The sequence below is a fragment of the Megascapheus bottae genome, chromosome 37, assembly GCF_031878675.1.
Source record: "Megascapheus bottae isolate mThoBot1 chromosome 37, mThoBot2.hap1, whole genome shotgun sequence".
NCBI classification, from domain to species: Eukaryota; Metazoa; Chordata; class Mammalia; order Rodentia; family Geomyidae; genus Megascapheus; species Megascapheus bottae.
Genome location: NC_143545.1, coordinates 2,917,572 through 2,934,200, shown reverse-complemented (window position 1 = coordinate 2,934,200; position 16,629 = coordinate 2,917,572). Strand labels below are relative to the sequence as shown.

At 45.5% G+C, this 16,629-nt stretch overlaps 2 long non-coding RNA genes across 2 annotated transcripts in view; one reads left to right on the top strand and one right to left on the bottom strand.

Annotated features, from left to right (window-relative positions):
* The window catches only part of LOC150042059 (uncharacterized), a 272,005-nt gene that overhangs the window by 144,441 nt on the left and 110,935 nt on the right, over window positions 1-16,629 (bottom strand). The window lies entirely within an intron of this gene.
* LOC150042064 (uncharacterized) lies at window positions 11,910-14,592 on the top strand. Its single transcript, XR_016533667.1, has 3 exons — window positions 11,910-12,087; window positions 12,429-12,535; window positions 13,624-14,592. It is a non-coding gene; the product is annotated as an uncharacterized LOC150042064 (long non-coding RNA).

Sequence of the window (16,629 nt, the reverse complement as noted above, 5' to 3'; positions counted from 1 at the left end):
GAGGCCTAATCTCTATATGGCAATCACTATAAACGTCAAAATTGATGTGACCATGTCAGCAAGTAGGATGCGGAAGTGGAACTTAGAACATATTTTTTTGGTTTATTTTTAGAACAAGTGGACCATATGATCTTGGTATAACGTCATTCTCCAAATTCTTTTGTTGGGGTTTCCTGCTAAGTTGTTGGGCTGTTTGCCTGAGGTTTCTCTGATAACTCTCTTTCTTTAATCTGACAGTTTATGCTGACAGTTCTCATGAATTTTCTTTTTTCACCCATTTCCTATTGAGATCTGTCTAAAGGCCTGCAGAGTTAACTTAGATGTTGTTAGAATCACAGAGATCAAGTTCCCCAGACAATCAAGAAAATGCCTTTACCAACAAGTGCTAAGGAAGCTGCACCATGGTAGCTGAAGAAAAGGCCTGGGCAGATGGTAAATGGTGTGTATGATCTCCAGCTTGGAGGAAAATATTGCTATGATCTCTAATCTTGGCAACCCTCTTGGTAAAATAGGCTAAGCTTTTAGGGTCCCTGGCTAAGAATACAGTCAATGCCCCTGAGTCAACGTGAAGAAGTTCCAGAAAATGGAAATAGTCCTATAAACCCCTGAAGATCAAGAGACCAGAGTCATCTTCAGAAATGAGGCAGGAGAAATTAAAGAGGCACGGGAAACAGTAAGTGTGCAAGAGGAAGATTGCACTTGTGTGGAAACGTTACAAGTCCAAACTTCTGTGCCTGCCCAGAAAATCCTAGCCTGATTTTTTTTTTTAAATTTGCGTCCTCAAAGTTGTCACCCTGGTAAATTACTTTAAGGTCCTGGCTTTATATTGTTTTCCAAACAATTGGGGTGCCAGCCTGCAGAAACCAGTGTACTCAGGGAAGCAAGGAGGTAATTACTGGGAGATTCCACCAAAGTCAGGCCTTAGGTTCAGCTTCTTTAACCAGTCTGGGCAGAAATTTGCAGGCAACCCAGCAGGAGGTGTGACATTCCATGGGCTCTGCTGAGAAACAAGGCTGTGGCAACCCACCATTTCCTGCCTGCTTCCACCACCCTGCAGTAGCTTTGATTCTACCAGAAGGAAGACCTTGGTGGTGGGACATTCTTTTCTTGGTAAGTTCAAAATCCCTTGATTATAGTTGCTAGTTGTCTGGGGTCAACTGTAATTTCTGGAGACACCTTACCTCACAGGAGGAAAAGGCTCAGGCCCACATTCAGCTCTCTTCCAGAGAAACCAATAGTATGATTTCCTGTGAGGAGGGACGGGAGGAAGGAGTTGAACCTAAGTAGGTTTTGCAGCTGTGCTGGTGCCTCTGGCTGGGGGAGGGGAATTCTGCACCCATTGCTGAAAAGCCTGGAGGGGAGAGATGCTGAGTGCAAATGAGGATTATGGGAAATGTAAAAGAAAGAGGGAGGCTAGTCTTGAAAACCTAGGGAAAGGAACTGAGGAAGCAGAAAAATGGTCTCCTCTGGATAAGAAAGCATCTGAGAAGTACGGATTCTCTTAGAATGTTGGTGTAAGGGTTTGAGAAAGAGGGGAAAGTGGAGACAAAGGAAAGTGTATTAGGGTCCACTCCGGGGCAAACCCCTGGTTGGGACTTGAGAAGCTTAACTGAAACTTAAGCAAACTGGGGTTTTTTATAGACAGGAGAAGAGAAATACGTACAGCTTGTGGAGACTGTGATTCCATCACCATCTGCAGGTTCAACTGAACAGGCACAATCACCATCGTGCAGGTGTTTAAACCCAGAAGAGGGAATGGTCTCTGCTGCCCCTTCATTTACCCAGACCACCCCAGAGGCAAAGGGAGGAAGACAAATCCCAGGAAGTTTGAGTGTGTCTTCAGAATGGAAGTTACAAGTTGAGTTGGTATGGAATTGAGTTAGTTATAATATAAACAGGCTCAGGGTTGGTAACACTGAGGTGGAACTTTCCTTTACGTCCACCTGAAGGCTGGCCATGCTTTGATGCCTATTTCCCAATTGTGGGGTCTTATTGGGTGCAGGACTGGGAGCCAAAGAATGCTGGGTGCCCAGGTCTGGTGACAATGGTTGACCCCAGGCCTATTAGCCCCATGTCCACACACAGATCCAGGAGGAGGCATTTGAAGGAGCTCTTAGCTGTCCCCTAAAACTGGGAAGCTGAGCTAGCTGAGCTTGCTGGCCACGACTGACTCCAGACCTTGCAGGCCTTACAAATTGACTTTGAGACTCGGTCAACGTCGAGTTTCCAGTGCCCTGGCACCCAAGTGTGTATTTGCTGTCACCAGAGCCCCACACTGGAGCCCAGTTTGGGCTCAGCTGGGATTCTCAGCCCAGCCTCTGTGAAGGTGGTGGAAAGAGCTACTGGATTCTCCACTCCCAGCTGAGCACAGTGTGGGAGGATCCTGGACTTTCACCCTCTCGGGCAAATGGACACCTCAGTGTGATCCAAGAAATCCACTAAAGATCAGACTGTCAGTACCATCCTAATGCTCTTATGGAATTTTTTTGGGGTTGAGGGAGGAATGAGAGTTAATAATAATAATAATAATAATAATAATAATAATAATAATAATTAATTAGGACCAGTGTTAGCCCAACTGCCAACCTCTTCCCCAAAGGAGGAGGAAATTAGAAGTTATTACTGAAGCCAGTGGTTTCAGCCACCGCCCCTCCCCTGCAGGCGGTCACCCTTCTCAAGAAGTAGCAATGGTGAGAAAAATGCACAGGCTTATTAGCAAAACTCAGCCAGAGCTAGAAAATGCTTGGTTCTCTTGGACTTCAGGCCTCCCCGCCTGCCTGGCTGTAGACATTTTCACTTCCCAGTATGCAGAGGCCTGTGTCCTAGTGCATGCCACAAGCTAAGCGGGACTTCCCTCTTTCTCCAAAGCTCTGTTCACCACTTTAAAGGTGGGTAGATTCCAAGCTGAGGTAGCCCTCCAACATGGAAGAGGACTAGACCTGCTCTTTCTAACAGAAGGCGCCTCTATAATTATAGGAGAAGCCTGGTGCTTCCAGCCCTGGTCCGTGTCTTGACTCTGCTCTTGTAGGAATTGCTGTTGGACTGTGTGTCACCAGCACACTAGTCAGCTATATCCAGGGCCACAGTAATTCTATAAAACTCATGGTCTTTTTGCCTAGAATTGTTTTGGCTATTCTAGGTCTTTTCTTTTCCATATGACCCTTTAGATTATATCTTCTATTTCAGTAAAGAATGTCTTTGGGGTGCCGGGAGTTTGGCCTAGTGGTAGAAAGCTTGCCTAGCATGCACAAAGATCCAGGTTTGATTCCTCGGTACCACATACATAGAAAAAAGCCAAAAATGGTGCTGAGGCTCAAGTGGTAGAGCTCTAGCCTTGAGAGAGTCCAAGAACAGTGGTCAGGCCCTGAGCTCAAGCCCAGGACTGGCAAAAAAAAAAGAATGTTTTTGGGATTTTGATGGGGATTTCATTGAATTTGTATATCAATTTTGGCATTATAGCCATTTTCACTATGTTGGTTCTCCCTAGCCATGAGTATGGGATGTCTTTCCATTTCTAAGTGTCCTCTTTAATTTCTTTCATTAGGCTTTTAGAGTTTTCATTAAATAATTCCTTTACATCTTTGGTTAAGTTAATTCCTAAGTATTTTATTCTTTTGGGGGCTATTGCGAATGGGATGATTTTCTTGATTTGGCCTTCTGTTTGTGTATTGTTGGTGTATAAGAATGTTACTGACTTCTGAAGGTTAATTTGTATCCTGCCTCTTTGCTAAAGTAGTTTATTCATTCTAGGAGTTTGGGAGTGGAGCTTCTGGGGTCACTCAAGTAGAGGATCATGTCATCTGAGAATAGGGATAGTGGTAGGATGCTGGTGGTATTACAACACCGGACTTCAAACTCTACTGTAGAGCCCTAATAACAAAAACCGCATGGTATTGGCACAAAAACAGACCAGAAGATCAATGGAACAGAATCAAAGACCCAGAAATAGAACCACAAACCTATAGGCAACTTGTATTTGACAAAGGAGCCAAAGATAGACAGTGGAACAAACACAGTCTATTCAACTATTGGTGCTGGCAAAACTGGGCAGCCACATGCAGAAAACTAAAAATTGACCCTAGCCTGTCGCCATGCACAAGAATTAACTCAAAGTGGATCAAAGACCTCAGTGTCAGACCGGAAACCATGAAACTGCTGCATGATAGAGTAGGGGAGACACTGGAACTCACAGGCACAGGCAACAGACTCCTGAACAGAATCCCAGGGTCACAAAAGATTGGAGAGAGACTGAATAAATGGAACTACCTAAAAATAAAAAGGTTCTACACAGATAAAAGCATAGTCGCAAAAGTAGAGAGACAGCCAACCAACTGGAAAAAGCTATTCACCAACAATACATCTGACAAATGCTTAATATCCAGTATCTACAGGGAACTCAAGAAACTAATCCCCCCCCAAACCCAATAAACCATTCACTAAATGGGCAAGGGAACTAAAGAGAGACCTATCAGAAGAAGAGATTAAAATGGCAGAAAAGCAGATGAGAAAATGTTCATCATCCATGGTCATAAAGGAAATGCAAATGAAAACAACCCTAAGATACCACCTTACCCCAACAAGAATGGCCAAGATTTTGAACTCAGACAATGACAGTTGCTGGCGGGGTTGTGGAGAAAAAGGAACCCTACTGCACGGCTGGTGGGAATGTAGACTAGTGCAGCCACTCTGGAAAGCAGTGTGGAGGTTTCTTAAAGAACTGAAAATTGACCTTCCCTACGATCCCGCCATACCACTTCTGGGCATCTATCCTGAACAGCATGACCCAGGATACGATAAGGACACCTGCTCAGCTATGTTCACAATAGCCAGGCGATGGAAACAATTGACAATACTAAACTTTGGAAAAAATTTAAAACTAACCCGTTTACACCATTACAAGAGGAGGAAATGATTCTAGTTGCCAGTTTTATTCTCCTTAACAAAGACAGACATATGACATACTGCATGAATTGCAAAGAAATATCCTGGTCCACAACTTTTGAAGGGAAGTAAAAAAATAACACGTGGCAAGTGGGAACTTCCCTAGTGCTCACAGTTGCCTGTATTCTGAAAGTCTGTGAAATTCCATTTTCAGTTTCTAAGAACAATGGTGATAGTTCACCAGCACTCCAATGGCTACACTGTTATTTAAAAAGATTAACCGTATTGTGCAGAATAACTGTCCCTCTACCGTAGTATGCAGAATAGCTGCTCTGTTAAAAAAAAAAAGGTCCTGGGTTACTCTTGGGCAAAAATTAATTAAAGAAAGGAGTAAATAAATAATATGGCTTCTCTCCTAGACTCCCAGACCAGGAGACAGGTTTCCTGACTCCCCAAGTTCTGCTCTCCAATGGGGGGGGGATGAAGTGGGGGTTGGGGGATGGGGGGCAGATAATCTGATCTAACAGATTGTCCCCAGGAAGGGAGGCCTCTCTGAGACTCTACTTGCTTGTCTAAGATGGGTTGTTATTTAGTCAGATTGCTACAATTTCCTCCACTTCCTCCCCAAGAAATGGACCTTAATACTGACAGTTTCTTTAGTTTAGAGCTGGGCTGGACCTGAGATCTCCTGTGGGGCCAGGGGCTAAGGGGACCCCCTCCCACACCCCCATGTCTGATGAGGGCAAAATGGGGGGTTGAAATCCTGTGGCCCACCTACTGGGGTTGCTTGAAAACCAAAGGCTTCCTAGGGAAAACTGAATAGAAGAAAAAATAGAAAAATAAGGATATAGAAAGCATAGAAATAAATAAGAGTCACTAGAAATAGAAAAGGGTCTGGGACAGTGGGTGACCCCCCAACTTTTAAGGCACTTCCAAAGTGGGGTGTTGAGCCCCAAGACTCTAGATACCAGAACCTACAAAATCCAGGAGGGCTACAGGATGAGCAAGGTTTAGTTAAGTTTTCCTTTTTTCTTGGCCAGTCCGGGGGCTTTTTTTCTATGTATGCGGTACTGAGGAATTGATCCCCAGTCTTTGTGCATGCTGGGCAAGCACTGTACCTCTAGGCCAAACTCCCAGCCCCTGAAGTTTTCCTTTTTAAATGTGGGAACTCTTCACGGAGGGTGGTTGACTTCGAAGGCATAATGAGGAATTTCTGGACAAGTCACCATGGTAAGAAAACATGGCAGGGTTTGATGAAGTAAACTTGCAGGTAAGCAGACCCCAAAACTGACACACAGAAAGGTGTGGGCAGGCTGTGGCAGAGTGGGGGTGTTCTCACAGGGAAATAGAGACAGAGACACAGGTGGAGAGACACAGGACTTCTTGGGGTGTTGGGTATTTCTGTGGTAAAGGTAGGGGTGTCTGGCTTCAGAGTTATTCAAAGCTAGGTGTTTTTGTCTTTGCTCTGCTCACAGCAGGTGTTATTTTCTGGGATCCTTAACCTTGAGAGAAGGGGGCGCCCTGACGATCTGCATTTGGGGCAGGGCATTGCTTCAGTTTTTTTCTCAGAAAGGCCTGCATCCTGGCAGACTCAAGTTCATTGTCGGGTGGGGCTCCTGCCTCACAGCCACGTGTGTCTGCATGTAGTGCCAGGTGTTGTGGCTCACACCTGTAATCCCAGCTACTCAGACAATCTGAGCTTCAGGGTTCTAAGACCAGCCTGGGCAGAAATCCATGAACCAGCAAAAATCCAGAAGTGGTGCTGTGGCTCAAGTGGTAGAGCACCAGCCTGAGCACAAAGGCTTAGGAGCAGCAGCCAGGCCCTAAAATTCAAGCTCTCGCACACGCGTGGGCGCGTGCACACAGACACACACACACACACACACACACACACACACACACTCATAAAGGCAGGCAGAGAAAGGCAGACATGGGTCAGGTTTCATGGGGGATTGGAGGGCAGGGGTGAGGAAGGCCTGCAGAGTGACCCAGGATGGGGGGCGGTGTGTGCAGAGGTGTGGTCACGAGTCCTGTGGCTCAGGGCCGGGCCTGGCTAGGTGAGTAGGTGCTATGGAGGCAGGGTGGGTTCATCTGTTTTCTTCTTGGTTTTGAAGATGGCTGAAGAAGTCATCCAAGAAGCCCACCTAAAACTCCAAAGTCAAATATGGTTCGGGGGCCAAGCCCACGTCTGAGAGTAAAGTTAATCATTTCTTTCCTTGTTCGGAACAGCAAGAGCAGGGCAATGTTTGCTCTTTGTTGGGTTTTGTGTACTCTCAGTAATTATGACCTGTGTAAATGTCAATATTTGAGCTTTATGGCTATGTGTTTACTTTAAAGTGTTAGCATGTCTGGTGTTACAGAACTGGAGTCTAGAATTCCAGTGTGTGTGTGTGTGTGTGTGTGTGTGTGTGTGTGTGTGTAGGCCCGTGAAGTTTGAACTCAGGGCTTCATGGCTGTTTCTGAACTTTTTTGTTTGTGTGTGTGTGTGTGTGTGTGTGTGTGTGTGTGTGTGTGTGTCCCTTGTGGGTCTTGAACTCTGGGCCTGAGCACTGTCCCTGAGCTCTTTTACTCAAGACTGGTGCTCTACCACTTGAGCCACAGTACCACTTCTGGGTTTCTAGTGGTTAATTGGACATAAGATTCTCATGGGCTTTAGTGCCCAGGCTGAGTTTGAACTGTGATCCTCAGATCTCAGCTTCCTTATTACTAGGATAACAGCCTCGAGCCACCGTGCCTGACTCCTGAGCTTTCTTCTGTTGTTGTTTTTGTTCAAAGCTGTTCCTGAAGGAGGAATGGACAAGCTAAGAAACACCCCTGCTAGGCCCACCTTGTTTCCACCTTGTTCTGGGAAGTAAAAACTTTAGGGTCATACATAGATATGAGTTTGATTTCCAGAATAGCTCAGGCGTTTATTAACTGTTTGCATCTTGTTGAAAAAATATATTTATATAATATGCATGTTATTATGTTATATATGTTTTATATGATGTTACATATATTTATATGTATATGTAATATATAAAATGTCTATCTTTTTAGATTACGTATACTTTTATATTTATGCATCGTATTTGTAAGTATTATATATTTTATTTATGTGTATATTTGTGTGTGTGTGCATTTTTTACACATCATCTATGTACATGTGTTTTTAGGTTCATCAGCTTCAGGTTGCATACTGAACTGCAGCAGCTGCGGTGTGGATTTCCTGCTTGGGGTGTGGTGCTTTGGTTCAGTGTGGTGGGCGGGGTGACTCCGCCTCCCTCTGCTCAGGAAACCTGTTTTGTGGTTAGTCTCCTGGTCTTCCTTATTCTCCTTCTTCCCCTGTCTCCCATCCTCTCCATAGTCCTTGTCACTCTACTCTGCAGTGCTCAGAGGCTTCTGGAGACTGCATTTTGGTTCTGGGGACTGAATTCTGGCGGGTAAGTGTGGCCCTGTCTGCAGTCCTGCTGTGCTTGCAGCATTTTCCTCTGCTTTGGGCTTCAGGAATACTTTTCAGAGACTGCCTGCTGTCTAGCCTTACAATAACTGCTATTTTGAGTCTGTTCCTAGCAGTTAGAGTTTGCTTTTATTTAAATTTTTATCTTTTCTTTTCTTTTCATTCTTGGGCACTTCTCTAATATTTGGGTCATACTCCTATCCCTTCATGTTTTAGGAGTTCACTTTTTGCTTTTTTTTTTTTTGGTGGTTCTTCTTTTTCTTTTCTTGCTTGTTGGGGGGAGGGAGGGCATTTCTTTTCTTTCTTTAAAAAAACTTTTTTTTGCTAGTCCAGGGGGCTTGAGCTCAGGGCCAGAGCACTGTCCTTGGGCTTTCTCAGGGCTAGAGCTCTACCACATGAGCCACAGCACCACTTCTGGCTTTTTTTCAATATATGTGTTACCAAGGAATTGAACCTGGGCCTTCATGCATACTAGACAAACACTCTAACATTAGGCCAAACTCCCATCCCCTCCTTTAATTTTTTTTAGATGTGCTGTCCCTGAGCTTTTTCACTGGAGGCTGGCACTCTACCACTTGAGCCTCTTCTCTCCACTTTTTGGTCCTGAGCAGGCGCTAAGAAATTTCCCAATCTTTCCTGCCCTACAGTGTTTGCACCTCAGATAATATCTCAGCCTCTGAGCCAAGGTCTTCATTATGATCGTGATGATGATAATGATGATGATTATATAAAAAAATGGATCTCAGGGAACTGGGAAGGTGGCTTAGTGGCAAAGTGCTTGCCTAGCATGCAGGAAGGCCTGGTTTCCATTCCTCAGTACCACAGACCTAGAAAGAGAAAGAAGTGCAGCTGTGCCTCAAGTGGTAGACCTCTAGCCTTGAGAAAGCTGAGGGACAGTGCCCAGGCCATGAGTTCAAGTCCCAGGACTGGCAAATAATAATAATAATGATGATAATAATAAACATGATGATGGATCTCAGGTGGTTGTCTGGCTTTTATTATTACTATTATTTATTATTCAAATGGATCTCAATGGGAAAGTCTAACTGCCACCCTCAACCATCCCCCTTGTATCCCATCCTGGTTTAAATGTGTCTAATTTGAAATGCATTGGGACATTTTAAAATGTTTTCTGACACATCAGTCATTTCATTTCTAATCCATTGAATTTCACACCCTGATTCCAATCTTGTTTTGATTTTTTTGTTTGTAGCCAGGAAAGGCAGAAGGCTAGTGGAGAATCTGTTTACCAGTTGCCATGTATCTGGAGAAGGCCAAGGTTACCTCCTTAATCCCTGGCTCCAGTCAGTTCTGCCTAAAAATAACAAGGAGGGAAATGAGAGAAGCCTCAGTGGAAATGTTACAGAAAGATCTGCCTTCCACAGACGACCCAGAAAGCAGGCCAGCAGTTAACTTGCATTAGGGTTGGAGTCTCCCACAAAGGCAGCTAGGCTGGGACAGAAGGAGGGAAGTTTAGATCTGGGATGTGTGAGTTGAGTTGGGGTAACATCCCTCTCCTTCCTCTTCCTCTTCTTTTTTCTTTGTCTTCACCCTCCTCTTCCTTCATATTCCTCTTTCCCTGATTAAATTGCAACCCTTGGAGAATTTGCTTTCAAACCAGACTCCAGTGGCTCCCACCTGTCCTCCCAGCTACTCAGGAGGCTGAGATCTGACGATCATAGTCTGAAGAAAGCCCAGGCAGCAAAGTCATGAGACCTTTTCTTTTCCAGTCCTGGGATTTGAACTCATGGCCCGGGTGTTGTCCCTGAGCTTCTTATGGTCAAGGCTGGCACACTACCACTTGATCCATACATGGCACCACTTCTGGCTTTTCCTGGGTATGTGGTACTAAGGAATCAAACCCAGGGCTTCATGCCTGCTAGGCAAGCACTCTACCACTAGACACCTTCCCAGCCACTCCAAGAGACTCATTTTGTTGTTCTTTTTTTTGTTGTGTTTTGTTTTGTTTTTGCCAGTCCAGGGCTTGAGCTCAGGGCCTGAGCACTGTCCTTGGACTTTCTCAAGGCTAGAACTCTACCACTTGAGCCTCACCACCACTTCCGGCTTTTTTCTATATATGTGGTATCAAGGAATGGAACCCGGGTCTTCGTGCATGCTAGGCAAGCACTTTAACCGCTAGGCCAAACTTCAGGCCCCATCCAAGAGACTCTTACCTCTAATAAACCACCAAAAAACTAGACGAGGCCTGCCTGTCATCAGCAACCACACACACACACACACACACACACACACCACCGAACTATATCACCTGTTCATGTATCAAGGAAGCAGGACAGGAAATGTAGTTTTTGGGGGGTTCTCATAAACACAGTACTTTCTGGGCTATTTTGTCCTCCCTGCTCTAGTGCTGGCCTTGAACTGAGCCTCTGGGGAGCAGAATCTTCCAGAAACCTGGTAGTGAGGACAGGGCTTGAGCAAGGGCAAGAGAAAAAGCAAGACATATGTGTGTGTGGGCATAAGTGCTCAGGATTTGGGTAAGCTGGCACCCTGTGCTGAGCTGCCATGTTCTAAACTGGCTGCCCATGGGTGTTAGCCAGAAATAATGCCTGGAACTGGGGCTCAGTCCCTCTGCCTGCTTTAACTTGACAACAAAACACTTACTACTTACCGAATATCATGACATATGATATGGCCTCAATAATACATACTACGATGGATATACTATCTATCTATATGAGGATATATAACCAGGTACTGGTGGCTCGCACCTGTCATCCTGGCTACTCAGGAGGCTGAGATCTGAGGATCACAGTTCAAAGACAGCTCAGAGAGGAAAGTCCATGAGACTCTTATCTCCAGTGAACCATCAGAATATCAGAAGTGGTGCTGAGGCTCAAAGTGGTAGAGTGCTAGCCTGGAGGGAAAAAGCTCTGGCACAGCACACAGGCCCTGAGTTCAAGCTTCATGACTGACAAAAGAAAAAAAGTACATATACATAATAGAATAATACAGTACAGAGTAAACATTTATAATAGACCATGTGATATGTCATATATTATGACATATATTTATAATATCTACTGTCTATTACATGATCACGTAGGGGTTTGAACTCAGGACCTGGATCCTGTCTCTAAGCTTTGTCTCAAGGCTGCTGCCCTGGCACTGGAGCCACAGCTCTCCTTGTGCCCAGACTTTCCTGCCTGCCACCCTCAATCTTGGGCTCCTAAGTAGCTGGGGTTACAGGGAGGAGATACCAGTGCTCAGCTCCTCCGTTCTGTCCTTTTCCACCATTGCAAGATGGCCTTTGGTGGTAATTGAGCTAGGACAAGCCACAAGTAGAGAATGCTATGACTATTTTCCTTCTAGATTCAAACCCTTGGATTCAAACCCTCCTCTTTCAGTCAAGGGGTTCCAGGAAAAATACCCAGGAATATTGTCATATATCACGTGCGCTAAAGTTCACTGCTGTCTGCTGACTATTATGGTTCTGTTTGGGACGACAGTTGTACTAACGGTGATTCTAGCAGGTGAGTGGTTTTGAATGGCCAAGGTGTGGCTTAGGCCCCGGGACGGGCACAGAAAACAGAAGACTGATTATAAAGCAAATCCATTGTCTGTTAGGGAACCAAGCAGAAAGCCTCATTCCAGAGCACAGCCTGTATTCTTCCTGTCCAAGAGAGTGGATTGGCTTTGGGAATCAGTGTTTCTATTTTTCTGAGGATACAAGGAACTGGACATCCAGTCAGGACTTTTGTGCCTCCTTTGGAGCCAATCTGGCCACCTTTGACACCATCCAGGACCTGGTAAGAAAAGCTTTTGGGGTTCCTGTTCTCTGTGACATGCTGAAGACACCCCGCCCCGACTTGGAGAGGTTGTGTGAAGTTAAAGGGTTGGGCGCCAGGAGCTCACGCAGTCATCCAGTTACCCAGGAGGCTGAGATGGGAGGATCGAAGTTCCAAGACAAATTGTGGAAGTCAGATTGGCACATACACACAAAGAAAAGAAAAAGAATTATTAGTCCTAATACACAGCTTCTCAGAGGCTGAGATGTGAGATCACAGTTTGAAGCCGGTCTTTGACAGAAAAACAAAATACATCCAAAAGTCAAGGACTCCCATTTTCAATTTGCTGTGTTTTATTACAGAATTTCTTGAAAAGACACAAAGATTTGTACGATCATTGGATTGGACTTAGGAGAGAATTCTCAAAGCACAGTTGGAAGTGGGCAGACAACACAGACTTCACCAACTTGTACGTTTTCAACCATCTTTTGGCTTGTTTGTTTATTTTGGGCCAAGACTGGGGCTTGAACTCAGGGCCTGGGTCCTTGTTCCTGAGGTTTTGCTAAAGGACAGTGCTCTACCACTTGAACCACAGCGCAACTTCCAGCTTTTGCTAAAGAGTTTATTGGAGATAAGAGTCTCATGGACTTTTCTGCCAGGGCTGGTTTTGAACTGTGATCCTCAGATCTCAGCCTTCTGAGTAGCTGGATGACAGCTGTGAGTCCTGGAACCCAGCATGGATTTGTTGTTGTTGTTGATGGTTTATTTTTCTGCATTTTGGAAACAGTTGAGCCTGAGTGAAGGCCACGTCTAGGGAGCCACAGGTGGCCGTGGGTCATGAATGAATGCGTGGTTAGTGTGACTGGGATGGACGGGTGATGGACAGACAGGTGGCATTCACACCAGGACTTTGAGAATGGAGAAGAAACACAACTCAGTCATCAGTTCTCAGCACTAATGTCAAATTTCTGTTAGTCTCTTTCTTTTCTAAAACTACAGACAACAAATCCCGACACAGTGGCTCATACCTATAATCCTAGCTAATCAGGAGGCTGAGATCTGAGTATCAAGGTTCAAAGCCAGCCAGGAAAGTAGGGGCTTGGCTCAAGGGAAGTGCAGTAGCCTTGAGCCGAAAATCTCAAGGTCAAGCTCAAGCCCCATGACCCACAAAAAATGAAAACAAAAAGCAAACAACAACAACAAAAAACAACAAAAACCCTACAGGCAATAAGTTGCATGCTGGTGGCGCTTTCCTATCATCCTAGCTACACAGGAGGCTGAAATCTGAGAATCATAGCTCAAAACCAGCCTAGGCAGGAAAATCCATGAGACTCTTACCTCCCATGAACCACAAAAAAAAAAAGCCAGAAGTGGTCAGAAGTGGTGCTGTGGCTTTTAATGGAAGAGCAGGACTCACTCGTCTTGAGCACAAAAGCTCAGGACAGCAGCCCAGGACCCAGTTTCTAACCCCACACCTGACAAGAAGAAAAAGAAAAATTTACAAAAGCAAGTAAATACCCAAATGTGAGTACTGAACCTGTTTCTGCTTGGCTCTAGGGTGGAAGTTCGAGGCACTAGGGAATACGCCTATTTGAATGAAGTTGGAATTAGCAGTGCCAGGGTCTACGCAGAGAAAAAGTGGATCTGCAGCAAACCAAGCAGCTATGCCCAGTGTCCAGCTGCCTCCAGCTCTCTCCTACCCCGTGTCTCCTTCTCTACATTCTGTCTGCTTGTAGCTGCGATCCTAATAGCTCACATCTAGAACCCCAGTTATGCAAAAGACTGACAGGTATGACAAGGGACACCCAGGGCCAGCCTGAAGTCCCATGGAGCTGAGGAGATGGCAAGTAACCCAGCCCTCCCCAATTGCCGGGGAGAAAACAACACTGAGCCAGGAGCTGTGTCAGCCATGAAAGCGCAGCAGATCTCAGGTTTATTGTGTTGGGCACTTAGTTATATACTGTGGGGGAAAGAGGAGATGGAGAAGCAGAAAGGACCCAACAGATAAAAGGCCAAGGTGCTGTCACTAAGGGTCAGGGCAAACTTTCCAGGTTTTACGGGGCGGGACCAGTGCAAGAAAGCACGAGGGCTGAGGACCCGAGTTAGGGGTTCAGCTGAGTCAGGTTCACAGAAACACCTCAAGAGAGTTATGCGAGGAATGCCTGGACAAAGCCCTTTAGTGGCCGCTGAGCCGGAATGGTGAACAGGCCCCAGAGATGGTGATCAGGCCCCAACAGCTGTAGAGAGCTATTACATTCGCCATTACAAGATGGCGCTGGCATCCGCCTTTGTGGTTGCGCCACTGAGTTGTTTGTCTGAAAGTTTCCAGGAAAAGATGTGATTGTTCATGAGCTTTATGCATGATTGGAAGTATGTGTAATGCCATATTGCTACTTGTTTAGAATGTGCTATAGAGGTGTACTTATATTATTGGCTATAGAATTGTAAGAAAGCAAATGTGATTGGATGATGGGCCTATAAAAGCCCAGGGTATTGAGGAAGTCGGGGTCGACCCGGCATAGCTGTAAGCTTGCTGAATAAACTGCTGCTCTAGAAGAAGTCTCACTTGTTGCGTCTTCCTTGCCGGCCGAGGGGATAGCGACAAACAGCTGAACCAAAGATCTGAGGGATAGTGGCCAGGCAGGGAGTTCAAGCCTCGGGGTTGAAAAAAACAGCAACAAAAGACAGCCTGCATTTTGGGGGGCAGGGGGTACCGTGCACCCATATTGGTTTGCTGTACAGTGAATGAAGTTCAGGGTGGGCACAGTGATGCTAGTGGAGGGAAAAGTTGCTCACTTCTGTTCCGGGGTTCTCTGGGGGTGGGGGTGTCAGAGCACCTGGGGAATATGAGTCAATTACCCACATATGTGGTGACACAGCCACCTTCAAAGGCCCGGAGTATCTGAAAAGATGAGGGATTTACACATTTCCCACCTGAAACTCATTGCAGTTCTGTCTTTCATTTTCACAATTATCTTTACCTTCAAGAAGTTGTAAAAAGGGCGGTGGTGAGGGCAGGGAAATGGGACCAAGACATGAGAAAGGGTGTCAGTGTCTGTGAAGTAATAATGCACCTTCTATCTGGAGAATATAATATTAATAATAACATTAATATTAATTTCAATAAACAATATATGCAAAAAAGAAGTTGTAAAAATGAGTTTCAATTCACCATGTCTGCTTAGGAGTGGCAAGGCATCATTTCTATGTGTGTGTGTGTGTGTGTTGGTCCTGGGGCTTGAACTCAGGGCCTGGGCACTGTCCCTGAGCTTTTGTGGGGCTCTACCACTTGAGCCACACCTCCACTTCTGACTTGTTGCTGGTTTGTTGGAGATAAGAAGTTTATGGATTTCTGCCCCGGGCTGGCTTAGAACCCTGATCCTCGGATCTCAGCCTCCTGATTAGCTGGGATGGCAGAGTGCGTTGCCAGCCCCTGACATGACACTTCAATGAGTCTTGATCGTTTTCATCTTTTCACTCTTGTCCCTCATTCCAATTCTTCATCTAACAATGAACTAATCCTTCTGAGTCACACTAGACCAAATAAATTACAACACAAAGCTTCACACAGAGTTCCTAATTTGCTGTCCACCATTGGACGTGGAAATTAAGTGAGGTCATTTCAACCCATAGCTTTGTTTTCTGTCATTCTCCTTCTAATCTCTTCTGACTTTGACACCTAATTAAGTCAAGTGTCAGGTGCCAGTGGCTTATGCCTATAATCTCAGCTACTTACAGTATTTAGATAGGAGAATCACGGTTCAAAGCCAGCCTGGAAAAGAAAGTCCAAGAACCTGGTATCTCCAAGGTACCAGCAAAACGTCAGAAGTGGAGCTGTGGCTCAAGTGGTAGAGCACCAGCCTTGAGGGAAAAAGCTCAGAGACAGCGCTCAGGCCCTGAGTTCAAGCCCCAGCACTGGCACAAAAAAGAAAACAAAAAGAATTGGAGTCATAGAATGACAATCTAAATCTACCTTTTTAACAGAGTAAAAGAGCTGACACATCTCCATGAATGGATAGGGGAGGGGGGAGGAGGACAATGTGTATCTGATTAAAATCCTGTATTTGGGGCTGTGCCTTACCCAGCTTGGCCTCTGGACATTATGGGGCAGCTGGGGAAGGTTCTGGACATACCAGGACCCGGAACACCCTCCCTGCTCAGAGGAGAATCCCCATTAGGAGCCCCCAACACCTCTTTCCTGGGTAGGAAGCTGCAAAGAGTAAGCTCTTTCCCATTTCTCCCTAGTTTCCTAAAACAAATCTTCACTAAAATGTTCACTTGGTGCTGTGTGTATGGTGGGTCTGTGTGTGTGACTCTTGCGCTATTTCCACCATGAATTTCATTCCTCCCCACTTGATTGTCATATGCCAAAGGTGCAAACATGTCCGTCTCTATGTATTCTGTATGCCTCTTGTGTGCATAGGTGTGTATATGCATGTGTGTATTGTTTTGTACCTGTCCATTCCGGGGCAGAGGGTGTAAATCTCGCACCGGGCCGTACCCATATCCGCAGCAGGTCTCCAAAGTGAACAGCCTCTGGCATGTTGGAACATGTAGGTAAGG